Source organism: Symphalangus syndactylus, chromosome X (genome assembly GCF_028878055.3).
Source record: "Symphalangus syndactylus isolate Jambi chromosome X, NHGRI_mSymSyn1-v2.1_pri, whole genome shotgun sequence".
In the NCBI taxonomy this organism is placed as follows: Eukaryota; Metazoa; Chordata; class Mammalia; order Primates; family Hylobatidae; genus Symphalangus; species Symphalangus syndactylus.
In genome coordinates this window covers 81,611,556-81,622,581 of record NC_072447.2, presented here as the reverse complement: position 1 = coordinate 81,622,581, position 11,026 = coordinate 81,611,556, and positions in this window count along the sequence as shown.

The following is an 11,026-nucleotide window of genomic DNA, read 5'->3' as shown; positions in this document are numbered from 1 at the left end:
CCCAGCACCATTTATTGAATGAGGAGTCCTTTCTCCATTGATTGTTTTTGTCATCTTTGTCAAAGATCAGATGATTGTGGGTGTGCGGCCTTATTTCTGGACTGTCTATCCTGTTTCATTGGTCTGTGTGTCTATGTGTCTGTTTTTGTACCAGTACCATGCTGTTTTGGTTACTGTAGCCCTGTTGTATAGTTTGAAGTCAGCTAATGTGTTACCTCCACTTTCGTTCTTTTTGCTTAGGATTGCCTTGGTTATTCGTGCTCTTTTTTGGTTCCGTATGAACTTTAAAATAGTTTTCTCTAGTTTTGTGAAGAATGTCAATGGTAGATTTATAGAAATGGCATGGAATATGCAAATAGCTTTGGGTAGTGTGGTCATTTTAATGATATCGATTATTCCTATCCATGAGCATGAAATGTTTTTCTTTTTGTTTGTGTCATCTCTGATTCAGGTTTTCAAGGGGGAATGCTTCCAGCTTTTGCCCATTTAGTATGATGTTGGCTGTGGGTTTGTCATAAATGACTTACTATTTTGAGGTATGTTCCTTCAATATGTAGTTTTTTGAGAGTTTTTAACATGAAGGATGTTGAATTTTGTTAAAAGCATTTTCCACATCTACTGAGATAATCATGTGGTTTTTGTTTTTAGTTCTGTTTATGTGATGAATCACATTTATTGATTAGTATATGTTGAAGCAACTGCATCCCAGGGATAAAGCATGCTTGATCATGGTAGATTAGTTTTTTGGTGTGCTTCTGGATTTGATTTGCCAGTATTTTGTTGAGGATGTTTGCATCAGTGTTCATTAAGGGTATTGGCCTGAAGTTTTCTTTTCTGTTGTGTCTTTGCCAGGTTTTGGTATCAGAATGATGCTGGTCTCAAAGAAAGAGTTGGGGAAAAGTCCCTTCTCAAGTTTTTGGAACAGTGTCAGTAGGAATTGTATCTGCTCATCTTTTTACATCTGGTAGAATTTGTTGTGAGTGCATCTGGTCCTGGGCTTTTTTCTGGTTTGTAGGCTATTTATTACTGATTCAATCCTGGTTGATGGTAACGTGCCCTTTTTCATTTCTAATTCTGTCTATTTGCATCTTCTCTCTTCTTTATTAGTCTAGCTAGCAGTGTATCTATATTACTGTTTTTTTTTCTAATAAAAAACTCCTGGCTTTGTTAAATTTTTTAATGGTTTTTTGTGTCTCGATCTGCAATTCAGCTCTGATTTTGGTTATTTCTTGTCTTCCACTAGCGTTGGGTTCAGTTTGTTCTTGCTTCTCTAGCTTTTCTTCTTGGGATATTAGGTTGTCAATTTAAGATTTTCTAACTTTTTGATGTGAGTGTTAGTGCTATAGATTTTCCTCTTAACACTGCCTTAGGTGTGATCCAGAGATTCCACTATGTTGTATTTTTGTTCTCGTTAGTTTCAAAGAACTTTATTTCTGCCTTAATTTTATTATTTACCCAAAAGTCATTCAGAAGCAGGTTGTTTAATTTCTATATAATTATATGGTTTTGAGCAATTTTCTTAGTCTTGATTTCTACTTTTATTGTGCTGTGGTCCAAGAGAGGGGTCAAAATGATTTTAGTTATTTTACATTTGCTGATTGTTTTATGTTTGATTGTGTGGTCAATTTTAGAGTATGTGCCATGTGGCATGAGAAGAATGTATATCCTGTTGTTTTGGGGTGGACAGTTCTGTGGATGCTGTCAGGTCCATTTGGTCTAGTGTTGAGTTCAGGTCCTGCATATCTTTGTGAATTTTCTGCCTTGATGTATACTGTCTGGTACTGTCACTGGAGTGTTGATGTATCCGACTATTATTGTGTGGGAGTCTACATTTATTTGAAGGTCTCTAAGAGCTTGCTTTATGAATCTGGGTGCTCCTTTGTTGGGTGCATACATATTTGGGATAGTTAAGTCTTTGTCTTTTTTGATCCTTGTTGGTTTAAAGTCTGTCTGAAATCAGGATTGCAACCTCTGCTTTTTTTTTCTGTTTTCCATTTGCTTGGTAGGTTTCTCTTTTTCCCTTTATTTTGAGCCTGTGGGTGTCATTGCATGTGAGTTGTGTCTCTTGAAGATAACATAGTTTCGGGTCTTGCTTCTTTATCCGACCTGCTACTCTGTGCCTTTCATTTGGGGTGTTTAGCTCATTTACATTCAAGGTTAGCATTAGGTATGTGTGGATTTGGTCCTGTCATCATGTTGTTAGCTCTTTATTTTGCAGACTTATTTGTGTGATTGCTTTATCATGTCACTGGTCTGTGTACTTAAGTGTTTTTTTGTAGTGGCTGGTAATGGTCTTTCCTTTCCATATTTAGCACTTCTTTTAGTAGTTCTTGTAAGGTAAGTCTGGTGGTAACAAATTTCTTCAGCATTTGCTTGTCTGAAAAGGATCTTACTTCTCCTTCATTTATGAAGCTTAACTTAGCTGGATATGCAGTTCTTGGTTGGAATTTCTTGTTTTTAAGAATGTTGAATATAGGCCCACAATCGCTTCTGGCTTTTAGGATTTCAGCTGAGAGGTCCACTGTTACTCTGATGGACTTCCCTTTGTAGATGACCTATCCTTTCTTTCTAGGTGCCTTTAACCTGTTTTTTTTTCATTTCAACCTTGTAGAATCTGATGATTATGTGTCTTGTGGATGATCTGGTGAAGTATTTTGCGAGGGTTCTCTGCATTTCTTGAATTTGGATGTTGGCATATCTAGCTAGGTTGGGGAAGTTTTCACGGATCATATGCTAAAATAATGTTTTCCAGGTTGATTCCATTCTCCCTATCTCTTTCAGGGACACAAATGAGTTGTAGATTTGGTCTTTTTACATAATCCCATATTTCTCAAAGATTTCGTTCATTCCTTTTTCTTTTTTTTTCATTCTTGTCTGACTGTCTTATTTCAGAAAGCCAGTCTTTAAGCGCTGAGATATTTTCCTCTGCTTAGCCTATTCTACTGTTAATACTTGCGATTGCATTATGAAATTCCTGTAGTATGTTTTTCAGCAATATCAGGTTGGGTTATGTTCTTTTCTATACTGGCTATTTTGTCTGTCAGCTCCTGTATTATTTTATTGTGATTCTTAGCTTCTTTGGATTGTGTTTCAATGTTCTTCTAAATCTTGATGATCTCCATTCCTATCTATATTCTGAATTCTGTTTTTGTCATTTCAGCCATCTCAACCTGGTTAAGAACCCTTTGTTGCAGGACTAGTGTAGTCATTTGGAGGAAATAAGGCACTTTGGCACTTTGGCTTTTTGAATCTTCAGAGTTCTTGTGCTGGTTCTTTCTCAACTTTGTAGACTGATGTTTCTTCAGTCTTTAAGGTTGCTGGCTTGTGGATTTTTTTTTCTTTTATCCTATTTGATCACCTTGGGGATTTGACTGTAGTACACAGTATGTTCAGTTGACTGGCTTCATTACTTGAAGATTTTAGGGTGCCAAGGAAAACTTGGGACTCCTGGACTGTACGCTCTGTCTCTGGGGGACTGGTATCAGGCTCCAGCTTTGATCTCTGGCTCCTTGAGGTAAGGAACCTTCTGTGCTGGAGGGACTGAAGTGTTCCCAGATGCTGGTCATAGCACTCCAATGGTTGGTACCAGCCAAAGCATTTTGCAGAGTGGTGGCAGTGGGATCGTCCTTGTTTGCATATGCTGGCAGCAGTGGCAGTAGCAACTCAGCAGATTTCTTGCTTGTTGGCAATGGCAAGGTGGTAGCAGGCACAGGGGTGCTGGCCTCCATGTGGGCTTTTGCAACCACAGTGGTGGCAGTATGGCTCATGGGCAGGGGCCCCTGCTGGGGACTGTGAAAGTAATTGTGACAGTGGTGGTAACATGGGGGTGAGGTGCTGGTGGTTGCAGGACTGTGTGCACCTTCTGTGTGCATTCACGCTGGCACTGGTGGCTGCTCAGGGCTGGAGGTGGGTTAGCTGTTTTCTGTGCCTAGTTTTGTGTTGGCAGCCTCAGTGCAGGGGCAGGGCACTGGTGGGGGTGGGGCTGATGGGCTCCATGCCCGCCAATGCTCCCATGACAGTGGCGGTGCAGGGGTGGGGAGTGGGTGAAGTGCACTCACACCAGCAGCAGTGGCATGGCAAGGTGCATACACACACATGCACTGGTGGGGAAGGAAAGGAAAGACTAGGTCGGCTCATGCACACATGTGCCAGCAATTGGGTGGTGGGGATGGGCAAATACCTGGAGACAAAATGGTATGTGGGAGAGTCTGCAGTTGAGGGATGGTACAGGTCAGCTGGTGTGTCCACTGGGGCTGCTCTGCTGGAGCACTCTGCTGTCAGGTGTGGTCTGCCAGTGCTGGAGCTATGATGTGGCACCCCAGGAGGTACCTGGGGGCTGCACTGCAAGCACGTGCGGCTAAGCTGGGGCCCTGGGAGAGGCCAGCAGACCAAGGAGTGCTCTGGTCGGACTAGCCCCATTTTATGGGCAAGACTGCCTTTCAGAGTTCAGGCCCAACAGTTCCCCTAGGGCTAATATCTATGGGAGCAAGTCAAGCCTAGGTGGATGGGTGTCCCTGACCATGCTCCACTACAGATACTCTCACATCAAACCCTTTAGGCTCCATACTGGCTGGAGTTCTGCCTCTACCACTCCCCTAAGCAGCTTTCCCTGCCAGCCCAAGTTTCTGTGGTAGTCATGGGGTGTCCTCCTGCTGGGATTCCAGAGGCCTGTGGTGACAGCAGGTTGCTTCTTGCCTGTTCAACTCATCCCCTCTGCAGGAGTTGTTAGGAGCCAGGAATTAGTCCTGGTGCACAGTAGCTTGGTGCAGGGTTCCCAGCTTCCTCCCCCTTTTGTCTTCCTCTTTGTCTTCCCTTCATCCACTCTCGATGCTTTCCCTCTGAAGATCTGCTAGGAGTGCACCAGTCTTCCCAATGTCCTGGCCTGTCAGTGGGAGATGTTCCTCCTGGCTGCATTTAGTCAGCCATCTTGGAGCAGGAATCTTTGTGCCTCCAATGGGCTGGTTTCCTCGCCTTTAATCCTCAGAATAGTGATTTTTTTCTTTGCTTTCCTTTATAAAGTACTTCTGCTTTGGTGGGGCACTATTTTTCCCTTTAATCCTCTTCCCTTCTTTCCTTTATGTAAGTCAAATGAATCTCCCATTTATCCTAAACAACCTCAGAGAGAGCCTACTTTGTTCCTTTTGTTGTTGTTGTTCAACTTATTATTTTAGTAAAATCAGAATAAACATAGCACATGCACTGCTAGCATATAAAACTAATACAGTAAGCAATTACTAAACTTACAGTGACTAGAGGTTCAGTGATTACATTCAGCAATTCCATTCTTTGTTTACTGAAAATATTGCTGGCTGATAAAACTGAATGTAAACGCTACTGATTATGGCAATACACAAAAATAACCATGTTTGAGGGTTGCCAATATGCCAGACAATCACTGAAAACCAAACGAAACCAAACACAAAACTAAACAAAACTCAGAGAACGTTTGTGGATGTTGACACTTCATATCAGTGTTTAGAAGTGTTTCATTAATATCTTATGACAAGTATATCAAAACCTTGGCATGTTTTAATTTCAGATTGACAATTTTGTCTTAAATTTTCTCAGAAAATTATAGCTATATTGCCAATGCTGGATCTGCTTAATTTGACTCAAGTTTAATAAGACTTAACATTAAAAGCTCACACTACCCCGAAATACATTATTTCTCATATGGTGACATGCATCATTCAAGTACCAGTGTTTTTTGTCCTGTCTTTTGGTCAAGTTTCTTTAAACTTTCAAAGAATCATTTTTAAGCTTACAAAAATAAGTATTTGTCAAAAATGTTTAATAAATATTACACAACTAGCAGCAAAAAGTATCTAAAATCTGTTGTGTGCAAATAGTTTTCTTCTCAACTATTATTCTATGCTCCCAAATTAAATTTTAGAATCTACTTCTTGACAAGCTGCATTCAACAATCTCCAAGAGACAAAATAACATTGGAAGTTTGGTGATATGCACACAAGACATATATATAAAAGTCTCTGAATGTGCAGTAAAATAAGAACTTTGTAAAACGTTATGGGTAAAATGTACAGGAGACTAAACCTATACTAAATGAAATAGCACCATAACAAATGGCCTCAATACTGTCAAGTGCACCTACTGATAAGTTTTAGAACAAAGCACAATACACCTGAAAATCGATTGCATTTTAAGAAATTTTTGTATAAGGTGTAAGGAAGGGATCCAGTTTCAGCTTTCTACATATGGCTAGCCAGTTTTCCCAGCACCATTTATTAAATAGGGAATCCTTTCCCCATTGCTTGTTTTTGTCAGGTTTGTCAAAGATCAGATAGTTGTAGATATGCGGCATTATTTCTTAGGGCTCTGTTCTGTTCCATTGATCTATATCTCTGTTTTGGTACCAGTATCATGCTGTTTTGACATGTTAGACCTAAAACCATAAAAACCCTAGAAGAAAACCTAGGCATTACCATTCAGGACATAGGCATAGGCAAGGACTTCATGTCTAAAACACCAAAAGCAATGGCAACAAAAACCAAAATTTATAAATGAGATCTAATTAAACTAAAGAGCTTCTGCACAGCAAAAGAAACTACCATCAGAGTGAACAGGCAACCTACAAAATGGGAGAAAATTTTCGCAACCTACTCATCTGACAAAGGGCTAATATCCAGAATCTACAATGAACTCAAACAAATTTACAAGAAAAAAACAAACAACCCCATCAACAAGTGGGTGAAGGGCATGAACAGATACTTTTCAAAAGAAGACATTTATGCAGCCAAAAAACACATGCAAAAATGCTCATCATCACTGGCCATCAGAGAAATGCAAATCAAAACCACAATGAGATACCATCTCACACCAGTTAGAATGGCCATCATTAAAAAGTCAGGAAACAACAGGTGCTGGAGAGGATGTGGAGAAATAGGAACACTTTTACACTGTTGGTGGGACTGTAAACTAGTTCAACCATTGTGGAAGTCAGTGTGGCGATTCCTCAGGGATCTAGAAGTAGAAATACCATTTGACCCAGCCATCCCATTACTGGGTATATACCCGAAGGATTATAAGTCATGCTGCTATAAAGACACATGCACATGTTTGTTTATTGCGGCACTATTCACAATAGCAAAGACTTGGAACCAATCCAAATGTCCAACAATGATAGACTGGATTAAGAAAATGTGGCACATATACACCATGGAATACTATGCAGCCATAAAAATGATGAGTTCAATCGCTTCTCGGCCTTTTGGCTAAGATCAAGTGTAAAAATGATGAGTTCATGTCCTTTGTAGGGACATGGATGAAACTGGAAGTCATCATTCTCAGTAAACTATCACAAGGACAAAAACGCAAACACCACATGTTCGCACTCATAGGTGGGAATTGAACAATGAGAACTCGTGGACACAGGAAGGGGAACATCACACTCTGGGGACTGTTGTGGGGTGGGGGGAGGGGGTAGGGATAGCATGAGGAGATACACCTAATGCTAAATGACGAGTTAATGGGTGCAGCACACCAACATGGCACATGGATACATATGTAACAAACCTGCAAATTGTGCACATGCACCCTAAAACTTAAAGTACAATAAAAAAAAAAGATTACCAGAAGATGTTATATAAACAATGTTATGACAACAATTCAACATTTCATATCAAATAAATCCTTGAAAAAAAACAAAAAAAAAAAAAAGAAATTTTTGCCAACTTCTTTTTTTTTTTTTTTTTTTTTTTATTATACTTTAGGGTTTTAGGGTACATGTGCACAATGTGCAGGTTTGTTACATATGTATCCATGTGCCATGTTGATTTCCTGCACCCATTAATTCGTCATTTAGGCACTATTCACAATAGCAAAGAGTTGGAACCAACCCAAATGTCCAACAACGATAGACTGGATTAAGAAAATGTGGCACATATACACCATGGAATACTATGCAGCCATAAAAAATGATGAGTTCGTGTCCTTTGTAGGGACATGGATGAAACTGGAAAACATCATTCTCAGTAAACTATCGCAAGGACAAAATACCAAACACCACATGTTCTCACTCATAGGTGGGAATTGAACAATGAGAACTCATGGACACAGGAAGGGGAACATCACGCTCCGGGGACTGTTGTGGGGTGGGGGGAGGGGGGAGGGACAGCATTAGGAGATACACCTAATGCACTGGCCATCAGAGAAATGCAAATCAAAACCACAGTGAGATACCATCTCACACCAGTTAGAATGGCCATCATTAAAAAATCAGGAAACAACAGGTGCTGGAGAGGATGTGGAGAAATAGGAACACTTTTACACTGTTGGTGGGACTGTAAACTAGTTCAACCATTGTGGAAGTCAGTGTGGCGATTCCTCAGGGATCTAGAACTAGAAATACCATTTGACCCAGCCATCCCATTACTGGGTATATACCCAAAGGACTATAAATCATGCTGCCAACTTCTTATACCACTGTAAAGATTTGTTTCTGGCCACAAAATCAGTACAGAATTCTGAGTGGGAGAGGCATTTTTAGTGGTGGACAATCATACTTGGCCAAATTTAGCATAGGAGAGTATAAATACAATGGAAACCTATGTAACTAAAATACGCTAAAACTGCACTATGTAGAACGTACACCATGTGCAGCTTAGTACATATTTACAACGTGTGTAATCTCAACGATTTCTGTTTGTTATTCTTAGATTTACAAAGTCTGCATGTATAAGCCACTTTAACATTTTGATGCAGCTTTAACAGAGCAATATAAATCTGCAGTAGGTTAAAGCCTGCTGCATAATCCTTCCTGTTCATTCTCCTTTCTTTTTTTATATTTTACTTTAAGTTTTTGGATACTTGTGCTGAATGTGCAGGTTTGTTACATAGGTATACATGTGCCGTGGTGGTTTGCTGCCCCTATCAACCTGTCATCTAGGTTTTAAGCACCGCATGCCTTAGATATTTGTCCTAATGCTCTCTGTCCCCTTTACTCCCACCCCCTGACAGGCCCTGGTGTGTGATGTTCCCCTCCTTGTGCCCATGTGTTCTCATTGTTCAACTCTGACTTATGAGTGAGAAAATGCAGTGTTTAGTTTTCTGTTCCTGTGTTAGTTTGCTGAGGATGATGGTTTCCAACTTCATCCATGTCCCTGCAAAGGACATGAACTCATTCTTTTTATGGCTGCATAGTATTCCATGGTGTATATGTGCCACGTTTTCTTTATCCAGTCTGTCACTGATGGACATTTGGTTGGCTCCAAGTCTTTGCTATTGTAAATAGTGCTGCAGTAAACATACATGTGCATGTGTCTTTATAGTAGAATGATTTATAATCTTTTGGGAATATACTCAGTAATTGGATTGCTGGGTCAAATGGTATTTTTGGTTCTAGATCCTTGAGGAATCACCACAGTCTTCCACAATGGTTGAACTAATTTACATTCTCACCAACAGTGTAAAAGTGTTCCTATTTCTCTGCATCCTCTCCAGCATCTGTTGTTTCCTGACTTTTTAATGATCACCATTCTAACTGGCGTGAGATGGTATCTCATTGTGGTTTTGATTTGCATTTCTCTAATGACCAGTGATGATGAGCTTTTTTTCATGTTTGTTGGCTGCATAAATGTCTTCTTTTGAGAAGTGTCTGTTCATATCCTTTGCCCACTTTTTGATGGGGTTGTTTTTTTCTTGTAAATTTGTTTAAATTCCTTGTAGATTCTGGATATTAGACTTTAGTCAGCTGGATAGATTGCAAAGATTTTTCTCCCATTCTTCAGGTTACCTGTTCATTCTGATGGTAGTTTCTTTTGCTGAGCAGAAGCTCTTTTGTTTAATTGGATTCCATTTGTCAGTTTTGGCTTTTGTTGCCATTGCTTTTGGTGTTTTAGTCATGAAGTCTTTGCCCATGCCTGTGTCCTGAATGTTATTGCCTAGGTTTTCTTCTATTGTTTTTATGGTTTTAGGTCTTACGTTTCAGTCTTTTTTTTTTTTTTTTTTAGACGGAGTTTCACTCTTGTTGCCCAGGCTGGAGTGCAATGGCGCCATCTCGGCTCCCCGCAACCTCTGCCTCCAGGGCTCAAGGGATTCTCCTACCTCAGTCTCCCAAGTAGCAGGGATTACAGGCATCCGCCACCATGCCAGGCTAATTTTGTATTTTTAATAGAGATGGGGTTTCTCCATATTGGTCAGGCTGGTCTTGAACTCCTGACCTCAGGTGATCTGCCCGCATCGGCCTCCCAAAGTGCTGGGATTACAGGCATGAGCCTCCACAGCCAGCCACATTTAAGTCTTTAATCCATCTTGAGTTAATTTTTGTATAAGGTGTAAGGAAGGGGTCCAGATTCTCTTTTCTGCATATGGCTAGCCAGTTTTCCAAGCACCATTTATTAAATAGGGAATCCTTTCCCCATTGCTTGTTTTTGTCAGATTTGTCAAAGATCAGATGGTTGTAGATGGTGGTGTTATTTCTGAGGCCTCTGTTGTGTTCCATTGGTCTATATGTCTGTTTTGGTACCAGTACCATGTTGTTTTGGTTACTGTAGCCTTGTAGTATAGTTTGAAGTCAGATAGAGTGCTGCCTCCAGCTTTGTTCTTTTTGGTTAGGATTGTGTTGGCTATACGAGCTTTTATTTGGTTCCATATGAAATTTAAAGTAGTTTTTTCTAGTTCTGTGAAGGAAGTCACTGGTAGCTTGATAGGAATAGCATTGAATTTATAAATTACTTTGGGCAGTATGGCCACTTTCACGATATTGATTCTTCCTATCCATGAGCATGAAATGTTTTTCCATTTGTTTGTTTCCTGTCTTACTTCCTTGAGGAGTGGTTTGTAGTTCTCAAAGAGGTCCTTCACGTTCCTTGTAAGTTGTATTCATAGGTATTTTATTTCTTTGTAGCAATTTTGAATGGGAGTTCACTGGTGATTTGGCTCTCTGCTTGTCTATTATTGGTGTATAGGAATGCTTATGATTTTTCCACATTGATTTTGTATCCTGAGACTTTGCTTAAGTTGTTTATCTGCTTAAGGAGTTTTTGGACTGAGACGATGGGGTTTTCTA